Below are 11,633 nucleotides of genomic sequence, written 5' to 3' on the forward strand. Positions count from 1 at the left end.
CTCCAAGTGCTCAGCTGTGCCCCATGGGAGGTGAGGGCATGGTGCATCTGTGCAATCCTAAGCCTGCTTCTCTGCAGACCAGCCCTGAATTTCTCCAGTACAATCTTCATCACAGTGACAGTTCCAAGAATCCCGAGGGCAGCAGAAGCCACACAGCACCTCTGGATGAGGGCAAAAGAAAGTAGGAGAAAGGAAGGCCTCACACCAAGAGTGCTGGCCACTAATTTCCTGTGACCTCTGCCCTGTCAGTGACACTCTCTAGCAGCAACAGCCTTACCCAGCCTTTCCTATGTCCCCACCTACTCCCTGTCAGGTCCAAACTCCTGGCTGGGCAAGGTCTAGGTGAATTGTACCTATTGCTTGAGTTTCAGTGTGCTGCATAGAGACACAGAAATCACACTGGGAGACAGCCATGCTGCTGAACCGACTTCCTGCTTGGCTGACCACAGTGGTCTATGGGTTCCTGCTTCTCCCACAGATCCAAGGTGAGACTCCTACAGGGGGACCTGTCAGTGGGGAAGGCACCAGGGTGACACCTGCCACATTGGGCAGAGCAGAGTTCGAGTTGGAGAAGGGAGAGGGGAAGGTAGAGATGACAATGATATTACGGAAAAGTTGTGCTACAAAATGCCCATGGTGGTGATCATATAGCTCAGAGAGGGTCATAGGTGCCTGAGGACACAGAGGAGTGAGGCCCATATGAAAGTGTGTAAAGTGCACTGACATGTTGCAGACAGTCAAGGATTTGGGACATTTCCTTCCTCCATTTGTTGTTGCAGCTCTAGTTGTAACTGCTACTCAACCTGCTAACATAATTGTCATTCAAACTGATTGCGTACCCTTCATTGCCAGAGAAACATCTTGGTATGGTCCAAGGTTTCTGGTTCTGGAAGAGCTATACCTCCCCCAGGAACACATCATGAAGTTGAACTGAGATGCCACTGTGTTTCTTTCACCTAAGTGTCAACTCTAGGCAAAGACTTGGCTTGGCTTCTAAGGTAATAGAGGATGTACCCTTTACCTGCTACACAGTCTTCAAGTCTTTATCAGGAGTTCATGCCACCAGAGAATTATATCCAGAATTATGTATGTGCAATGTTTGATCCCCTCACACCAGAGCAAGCTTGGATGGGCCCTGATGAACTCTCCTACCCGCTCCTACTTAATCTGCACTAAGGAGTTCCCCTTACCTTACCCATGGCCCACTCCTACCAGATTCCCTCCCTTACCTGCTCTTGATCAGGATCTGGGTATTGATTATGAAACCGTGATTCCAAGGTAACAATTTTTGCAACAGGAAGAGCTGGTTGTGCAAACCTTGTTATTCAGAAGACCCAGGGTTTTAAATCTCCTATTTCAAGGGTCATGTTTTGCCACTGCATGGCTCAGCTTCCTCATAGTATTTCAGGAGGGGCTTGAAGCAACATGCAGGTAGCTAATTTCTAACAGGGACCTGAGCAAAGTTTGTCCTTTTACTGTAACAACTATGAAGCATGAGTGACTAGCGGCCACAGTGAGGACCAAGGTCAGAGTTCCCATCTAGATAAAACTCTTACGTAGACAACATGGAGGTCAGGGGTATGTCTTTGGACTTGGAAAGATATTGGGAAATTGATGTCTGTTTGTGGTTGCTATCTTGGCTTCAGCCATAGGAGGCGACAGGAAGCTTGCTGATTCACAGCACCCTCCTGGAGAGTGCTTAGGGGCAGGAGAGTTACTTTTCTTATACAAACAGATCAGATTTGTGAATTTCTGCAGCCTGAAGGTAATAATGGGGGAGAGAAGGTTCCAGTGGAGGTGGAATTGGTACTGATAACAAAATAGCCACCGATTGTGGGCCTGACTGAATGTCTCAAAACACATGAAGGGCACGAGCTTTGGAGCTACTATATATGAGCACACAAAACAGGATTCTGTGTCTTAAAGGAGAGAAAAACCCAATGAATGAAGTGTGCATTTAAAGAATTATCATGATTTTACAAACATGTTATTGTGGACCCTAAGTTGATTTCCAATGGCCTCTTCCCTCTTCAGTCCCCAACATAAGCAGGCCAGCTTTTTCAGGATCTGATCAAAGCTGTGTGACTCTTCCCTTGCAGCCCTATTACTTTTTGGCATTTGAGATACCTCCAGTGTGAGTTCCTTGAGAATTGGAAATGTTCAGTCCAATCCCCAGAGTCCTGCTAGTCCCTGTTAGGTTCCTGGAAATGATGGTTATTCTCCAATCACCCAACATTGAAGTTCCTAGGGTTTGATGATATCAAGTCCCAAAGAACAACATGGAGCCTGCCTGGTAGGAAGGTCTGGGTCAGGTCAGTGAAAACAGTGGTGTTAGAGCACAGTCATGCAGACAGAATGTATGTGAAGCCATTGAACCTGCAGATCAGAGGACCTTGCCAGGCTGAGCTGTGGGTGGAATAGAGCCAACAGGAGCCACAATGTGAGTGTCTGCTGATGGGGCACACCCAACTCTCACGTGCATCTCTCTACCCACAGGCCAGGACTCAGCCAGCCCCATCAGAACCACACACACCGGGCAGGTGCGGGGCAGCCTCATCCATTTGAAGGAGAGCAATGTGGCAGTGCACACTGCGGTTTGCCCCTCCTGAGCCCCCTGAACCTTGGAGTGGTGTGAGGGATGCCACCTCCTACCCAGCCATGTAAGCTCTTGTTGGGTGAGAATCTCTGTGATGGGATGGGCACTCTGGACCAGGCTCAATATTTCTCCCATGTAGACTCCACACTCCATTTTCTTCTGCTTTGCAGCATTTCCCATATAGTGGGTGGAGCAGCTTTGCCAGGCTCATTGCTTTGGCTTTGCATATGAACAGTGCTAACGCCAGGTGCTAAACACAGAGATATACTTGTGCCATGACTTGGATCATGCCAATTGTTTTCTGCCATCAAGAAATGAATTTCTGGGCAAGGTTTACTTGGATTGTCCATACAATCCACAGCTCTTGGACACAGCTCTTGGTCCAGCAGCAGATGCTACAGATCCCTGAGGAGGGCAACAGTAGGAGCTCTGTGAAGAAACAAAGCTCCGCAGTCACTGTGCCAACCAAAGGGCCAGGTGGCATTGGCTGAGGAATAGTCTATGTGCTTCCAACTGGAGACATGGTAGAAGGAATGTAGTTCCATCGGGGTCTGGATTTGGATTTCAGCAATGTCCCACTACTTTATGTGTAACTATCACTCATTCTTACCAGCAGCAACAATGGCCATGCTTTAACTGGCACAGAGAGGTCTGTTAGCCCTTGTAGCCAACACTTCTAGAAGACTTATGAGTCAATATTTCCAAGGCTTAGGGGGAGAGACATCCAACATATACAACAAGGTAAAGTCAGAGTTCCATCCTAGCTTGAGATGGAGAGCCTCACCCGATCCAGGCATATGTGGCCTGCACCTAGGTTGGAAGAAACACGAGAAAAGATTCTGTATAAACAGGGCACCAGTGCAGCACAGGTTCACAGTGGCTGGGAACAAGTCTAGCCTCAAAGTCAGATTTTTGACCCTGAGACAAATTCTGGAATAATTGTCTATGACTGTAATCAGGTGTCTGCAAAGTGCTGATATAATGAATATGCTGACTACAGTGAAGCTAATAATACCTCCCATCTCGATATCTGAAGACTGCCTTTATCTCAATATCTATTCTCCTGCCAGTGCCCAGGAGGGCTCTCATCTTCCTGTGAGTGTCAGAACTTTGTTTTTACTTTGTGGGAGAACATTTCTTCTGCATGACTCTTAGTAGTGGCAAGAACAGCCTGGGTTCTGAGGCAGTGTGGAACCTCATGACAAGTTTCATTATCAGGTTCCAAATATCACTTACCCAGGGAGGGTCACTCACCACTGGTACAGGGGGATGCAGAGTCTAATTTTTCCCAGATGTTAGAGGCCTTGGTTCCTTCAAACAAGAACTCACTCTGCCAACATGAGGCCAGAAGACTTACTGAGGAACCCAAGAGCTGAAGTTAGAAAAGGCCCAAATTGTGCGTTATGCACTGTGCCAATGCTAGTTTGTGATTCATTTGACTCATATGAAAGTGAGATAATCAGGGAAATGTCCCTTTTCTTCCATTTTAGATAGGCAAGAGAGTAAGGACACCAATATTCCAGACTTGGATTCCTGGAGTAGACCTCAAGGATATTGATTTCACTTGCAAATCTCACCCAGGGACAAGTTCAGGAGGTCCTGAGGCAGTTCCTTATATGATGGCAGCTGCACAAAGCCAAAGCCATGGATAGTGTAATGGAAACCAGAGGTAGAAAAAGGGCTGAATGAGAATCAGTGGCAGCTGTCTTGACTTTCCCAGGTGATGGTGTGGATCCATGGTGGTGCACTGGTTTTAGGTATGGCTTCAATGAATGATGGATCCAGGCTGGCAGCCACTGAGAATGTGGTGGTGGTCACTATCCAGTACCGTCTGGGAGTCCCGGGTTTCTTCAGGTGAGTGTGGGATTGAGTTGGGCAATGAGGGCCAAGCAGAGCCAGGACAGCCCTGTGACCCTTGTCTCTGTCACTTCTCAGCACTGGAGACCAGCATGCCACTGGAAACTGGGGCTTCCTGGACCAAGTGGCCGCCCTACACTGGGTCCAACAGAATATCGCCCACTTTGGAGGCAACCCCAAAAGTGTCACCATTTTTGGCGCGTCTGCAGGTGGCATGAGTGTGTCCTTACATGTCGTGTCCCCCATGTCCCAAGGACTCTTCCACGGTGCCATCATGCAGAGTGGGGTGGCCCTGCTGCCAGAACTCATCTCCAGCTCCTCTGAACAAGTCTCCTCAGTGAGTGCCCTCAGCTGCTCTGGTCCAAACCCCCTGTATTTCCCCTCACTTAAGAGCCCCTGGTTCACTCTGCTTGCTTGGGACAAAAAGGACCATGGAGGTAACTTGGAAACTTCTTGGGAATTGCTGAGTGTTCAGGGGTAGCCTACATACCTTTCAGCCTCACAGAGGTTGAGTGTGGTCTGTGATCATCAAGGCTACACCCAGATTCTTCCATGTGAACATAACCATGTAAGCAGGGGAGATGAACCCTCCAACCAAGGTCCCTGAGCATCATGAAAGTGGGAACAATTTCACACCTACAGCAATCCACACTGTAAATCCGAAGAGATTTGGAATAACTTGCATCATTCGGGGTTTGGGCAAACTTCTCTCGCTACTTCAGAGGGTGAGGCAGATGCTGCCTGGTTGCTTTCCAGATGGTGGCCAACCTGTCTGCCTGTGAGCAGCTTGACTCAGAGGCCCTAGTGAGCTGCCTGCGGGCCAAGAGTGAAGAGGAAATGCTGGCTATTACCAAGGTCAGGCTGAATGGTGGGGTGAGGGTCTGACAGGGCAACCAGCCCACAGCTCCCTTAGGGAAAAAGGGAGATAGGGTGTGAATCACCTAGTCCTAACATTCTGAACGAGTGACTCTAGTTTGTAACCCTGGATATAAAATGAAAACTGTCAGAGGCTAACTCAAGTGTTTGCTGTCTTGGGATGTGTGTGGGAGAGAATACTGGGAAGAACTGCGATAGGGTGGAAATGAAAAATATAGTATTAGAAAATAAGTAGTATGTGATCTCAAATTCTATCATTGGTGCCTTCTCAGACCTTCAGAATCACCCCTGGAGTGGTGGATGGCATCTTCCTACCCAGGAATCCAAAGGAGATGCTGATCTCTGCTGACTTCCACCCTATCCTTAGTATCATTGGTGTCAACACTGATGAGTATTCCTGGGTCATCCCCAAGGTAAGGCTTTGTTCTAACTCATTAGTAGTCTAGGGAGCTCTTCTGTTATGTGTGTGAGTGGCAAGAGGTACAGGGTGGGACAGGGTATGATACTTTCTTGACCACACAATTCCACTCTTAAACTCTGCCCACCTCTCAGGTCATGGGACATCTTGACACCATAAAGGGAATAAATAAAAGCACGTTGCCAGCTATTATGCAGAACATGGTAGGATACATGGTAAGGATCTGGATACCTGCACCAATGGATGGGAAACCACAAGGTATTGTTCACACAGTAACCTTCAGGATTACAGGATGGTATATGAATGTGTTTGTGGCAGGGTTACACCAGAGATTGGCTTTATCCACAGTACTGTCCAAATCCTATCTCCCTTCCCAGAGGCGGTCTCCTCTCTGCCACTGCACTCCTGCCTACACTGATTCTCTCTGATTTTCTTGGCACAGAACTTGCCTGTTGAGTGTGCTCACCTGCTGATGGAAGAGTACATGGGGGACACCGAGGACCCCCAGGCCCTCCAAATCCAGTTCCAAGACATGATGGGAGACTTTATGATTGTGATGCCTGCACTGCAAGTAGCACATTTTCAGCGTGAGTACATCTGTAGCTGAGCCTGACTGTGCAGTGGGCAACTCAGGGCTGTGCATCCTGGGTGACCTCTGTGATGTCCAAGTCCCCATCCTTGTGTCTCTTAAGGACCAAGAGCGAAGTACTTGATGTTCCACATGTCAGTAAACTCTCATGGCCACAGTACGGCACAGGCATCACAGGCACGTTACAGAACAGGAAACTTAGATCTTCAGTTACTAGTCCAGGACCACACAGATAGGAAACTCAAGGCATGATTTAATCATAGCTTTTCCCATTTGGGGTCACCAGGAAGATGGCAGGAATATACAATTCTTGACATCAAAGCCCATCCTAGAAATCAGAGAATGTATCACTGACTGTGATGAGCACCTTTGGTCTTTGCAAGGCCGCCTCCTGTCTGAGGTTTCTCACTTCACACTCCAGATTCCAGCCAGCTTCAGCCTAGCTATCTTATCACCAAAGGTGAGGAAGGACAACTCCAGTTGAGGGGTCACCATGTCCTAATTTTTCTACACTTGCAGGTTCCCATACCCCTGTCTACTTCTATGAGTTCCAACATCGTAAGAACTTGACCTCAAAACCCAGGGCCCCACATGTGAGGGCCGATCATGGGGATGAGGTTGTCTTTGTCTTCGGATCTTCCTTGTATGGCAGCAACCGTGAGTGCTCTTCATTTCCATAAGCTAGAATGGGACACACTATGATACCTGTAGGTTGATTCCTCATGGTCTATGTAAGGAAGCTCAAGCTCAGAGACAGGCCAAGATCAAGTGTACAAAATCTTACCATTCAAAAAGCTTCAAGTGTTTCGAATTCGAGCCTTTTCCCAAACAGCCTGTGCTCCCAACACCTGTCCCCACCTGCAATAAGATGTCAGACATAAGTACAGAATGCATACTTAGAAGTTATGATTGTCCTTAAATGACTGCCAGGGACTGGCAAGGAAGTCCAAGTGCTCTCCAGTCCAGGAATACACACAAGTGTATTCAGCTAGAGACAGGATGAAGAATGGAAGGTTGTGCAATGGGAGTGCCTGATCCTGGGTGGGGCAGAGGGAAAGGAGCAGGCCAGGTATAGAGAATCAGACCAGAGTTGCAGGAAGGGTGTAGAGTAGAAGTAGGCACCTTACACTGGTCAAGTCGTGGACCCTTATTCTCTGTGCAGCTGACTTTTCTGAGGAGGAGGAGCTACTGAACAGAAGGATGATGAAGTACTGGGCCAACTTTGCCCGCAATGGGTAAGATAATTAACCTAACCCTGCCTCCCCAGAATGGGGTCCACCTAGTGGATGCCACAAGGGCATGAGCCTCATGAGCACTCATGAGCCTTAATTTCAAGACCTCTCTCTCTATCTCAAACTCCAAGACTCACTCGCATACAGAGTGCTTTATAAGGTCAAGTCGATCTCTTCTGCCCCTGAGACCTGAAAGGATGACCACAGTTTTGTGGAAACATCAGCACTCACCTCTATGAGGTGGCTCTGATCTCCATAAGGAACAGACACTAGGGCGAGGGCCTTGTTTCCCCTCATTCCCCCCACTCCTGATTTTTCATGCTGCCTGTCATGACTCTAATGAGGTGATTGGGTCCAGGCTCACAAGGACTCAGAATGTCCCTCACCCCTCCTCCTGGGAGGGTGTGTCCACAGGAACCCCAACAGCGAAGACCTGCTCCATTGGCCCATGTTTGACCAGATGGAGCAGTACCTACAACTGGGTATCCATCCTGCTGTGGGCCAGGCCCTGAAGGCCTCCAGGCTGAAGTTCTGGACCAAGACCCTGCCGCAGAAGATCCAGGAGCTCAAAGCGGCTGAGGAGAAGCATGTAGAGCTGTAGTGGTCTATGTTGGAAGGACTGGGCTTGAGTGCAGGTAGGGTCAGCAGCTGGTACTCAATGTTCATCCTCTGTTTATCCAGCCTGCCAGCCACCCAACCAGATGATACTTATGAACTACTGCCTGCATGATGTTCATGACCCACTTGCCTGAGCACACTCTTGTTAGACACACTCAATAAATTCCCTCTTGTCAATGAAACTGTATTCTTCTAGAAGTGCGTACTGTTCTCCAGGCCCCATTGAGTCTGGGTCCCTTCCTTACTCATATCATCTTCTCAACTTCTGTCTGCTCCAAGTCCCTAGCCCCTCTTCAAATGAAGATGGTCTAAACACTTTACTCCTAGCACAAGTCACAATTACATGTATAACCTTCAGCAATGCCCCCCTTTTTTTTACTTATAAGTAGCCAACAATTAAACCCATTTGATTTCTAAGTTTCTCTAACACACACACACACACACACACACACACACACACACACACGTGCAGAAAATTTTTGTTATGGATTAATTTATATGCAATTAAATTTACCCACTTCACTCCCATATCGTTTGTTAAAATGTTTCTTTCATCCAAATAAGCTCCTTGACGCTCTTTACAGTTAATTACTTCCTCTTACTCAGCATTTTGCAAACACCTGATTGTGTATGCTTGTTTTCTGTTCCAGTTCTGGGACTTGAACTCACTGCTTTGCCAGCTCACTTGGCTTTTTCTACTCAATGCTGGATCACTACAACTTGCACCAACCTCTACTTCTGGCTTTCTGCTGATAAATTGAATTTAAGAGTCTCACAAACTTTTCTACCTGGGCTGGCTTTGAACCTTGATCTTCAGATCTCAGCTTCTTGAATTGGTATGTTATAGGCTCAATTGGTTTCACTTAGTATTGAGATTAGCTATAATTTGGGGAAAAAATAGTGCAATGTAATATAACATACTAACTGAATTATTTCTGGCTTATACTCACTATAATTAATGCTTTCAGCATCAAGTTTACATCTTTTCTTTTATTGAAGAGTGGTTTTTATGAATGCACACACCATTTTCCTAACCACAACAACTGGGTGCACATATGAGTGTGAGACATTCTTTGCTCTGTGTGTGTGTGTGTGTGTTTGCGCGCGTGTGCGTGCGTCCGTGTGTGTGTGTGTGTGTGTGTGTGTGTGTGTGTGTGTGTATGTGTGTGTGTTTTCTCTTTTCTTGGTAATGGGGATTGAATCCAGAACACTGTACTTGCTCGTGAAGTGCTTTGCCATTGAGCTTCATCCCAGCTTTCTTTGTTATTTGTAATCTAGTTGTTTAGGACACTTTCAAACCTAACTTTTTGAAGACACATACTTTCATTCCCATTGGATTTTATTCTGGGATTTTGATTGTCTAATTGGAGATAAAAAGTATTACCTGGGCTGGCTTTTGACCAAGATCCTCAATTCTATGCTTCCTGAGATGCTAGGATTACAGGTATAAGCCACTGGCACCAGGCTTGTGTCTTGCTTGCTTGCTTTCTCTGTTTCTCTCTTTGGTTGTCTCTCTGTGTCTATATGTCTGTGTCTGTATTTGCCTCTCTCTGTGTGTCTGCCTATCTCTCTTTTTCCCTCTCTCTCCTTCTCTCTTTGACTTTGTCTTTCTATTCTGTCTCTGTCGCCCTGTCTTTGTCCAGATCACTAGGGATATGTAAGTTTTCATCAACCTCTCAAACATATAGACATGCTTCAAAAATCCTTTCATTCCATGTTTTTACTATTAACATAGTTATTGTGGATGCCAGGGTCTTTGAATGATGATGCAGGAAGTGGCAGGGCACCTGGGAAACTTCAACCTTGCAGTGGGTACCACAACCATGATATTAACAGGAAGCTTTGTGATTTTCAGTAAAATTCGGAGAACTTGTTACTGGATCCTGAACATCAAGGACCTAGACGCTCAGCTCCCCAGCCCAGATGCTGATTAGGTTAGGAGAATGAAGGTCAGAAAGAACTGTTGAATCTGAGCAGCCAAATGTCCTTATCCTGAGGTTCTAGACCAGTGCTTGGATTTTCACACACTCCAGCTTCAATTTCTCCCCTTTTCGGCTGTTTCCCATTTGGCTGGCAACAGACCAGGACATTGAGCTATCACCCTCTGCTCCATTCCCTTCCTTACTTCCTGATTAACCTCCACAGAATGCATGAGGTACAGGCTGGTGGCCTATACTGAACTCTCAAGAGACTGAGAACTGAGGCCTCAGTCTGAAGCCAGCCTCTGTAGGAAAGTCCATGAGATTCTTCTCTCCTGTTAAGCAGCAAAGCTTTAGCTCCAGTCAAGTACAGCACTAGACTTGAGTGAACAAGCTAAGGGATAGCTCTCAGGCTCTCAGTTCAAGCCCCAGTACCAGCACACACACACACACACACACACACACACACACACACACACACACACACACACACACACACACACACACACACACACACACACACACACACACACACACACACACACACTGAATCCAGGGCCAGAAGTACCACATTAGATACTTTTTCTTTTAGTCATCACCTACCAGATTATACTAACATTCCCATGAATCCACTAAAAAAAAACAAAAGCAAAAAACCCTAGCATATAAACAGGAGTAAATCATTAAGCTGTGGCTAGAGGCTCTGCAGTAAATGTGTGCTGATGGTGATCCATCTCTTTGTTTCATCTCCAAGCTGTGTGTAAGTCTACCAAAAGCATCTGCCCAGATCTGGGTAGAAGGGTCTCCTCTCTGACCTGGGACAGTTAATCACATTGAAGAAGACCATGAGTGCACATCAGATTGTGTGGCTGGAATGGAGGTCAGAGAATCTTTAGCCAAGTCCTGCCAAGGGAGTAGGAAGGGTATCAAGAAGGAAAGCTTGTGGTACCTGGCTGTAGACTGTTGGTACACCAGATTGAACATTCAAAGCTGGTTCTCACAGGCAGTAAAGATAGTGTGAGGTTGAACCTGGCACACTTCCTACGGAAAGTCAGGCTTTGCTGAAGCGCTTGGTTCCTGGTGTCTCACTGCCTCTTAGCAGGATCTATGTTGTACACACTCCCAATTATACAACTGGCTCCCAGATTACCACAGGCCCACAGAGCCCTGTCTCTTCACAGTGCTGCAACCAGCAAGTTCCTTTTAAAAGTTTATCAGGAGTGTTTATCAGGTTTATAAAGCTTTATCAGGCCTGCCCTTGACCTCAGCCACCAGGGAAGCCACAGAATAGGATGATGGGTCCTTAAAAGTGCCACAGTGACAAGTATGTTTAAATAGAAAAGCAGTTCCTAATTGTGGAGGCGTCCATGTGAACCCTCATGACTCTGGGGGCTGAAGAAACTTGAAAGTGGACTTGGTAGTGTAAGAGCAATGAGTTCAAGGAGCGATGTCAAAATGAACACAGTCATAGCTCCTTGTTTATGCTCCAAGTGCTCAGCTGTGCCCCATGGGAGGTGAGGGCATGGTG

At 46.9% G+C, this 11,633-nt stretch overlaps 1 pseudogene; it reads left to right on the top strand.

Moving 5' to 3' along the window:
* The first annotated feature begins 397 nt into the window (after window positions 1–397).
* On the top strand, window positions 398–8,349 carry LOC138807089 (acylcarnitine hydrolase-like; annotated as a pseudogene).
* The last annotated feature ends 3,284 nt before the right edge of the window (window positions 8,350–11,633 follow it).

This window comes from Dipodomys merriami, unplaced genomic scaffold (genome assembly GCF_024711535.1).
Source record: "Dipodomys merriami isolate MVZ:Mamm:240054 unplaced genomic scaffold, mDipMer1.0.p SCAF_41, whole genome shotgun sequence".
Lineage (NCBI taxonomy): Eukaryota > Metazoa > Chordata > Mammalia > Rodentia > Heteromyidae > Dipodomys > Dipodomys merriami.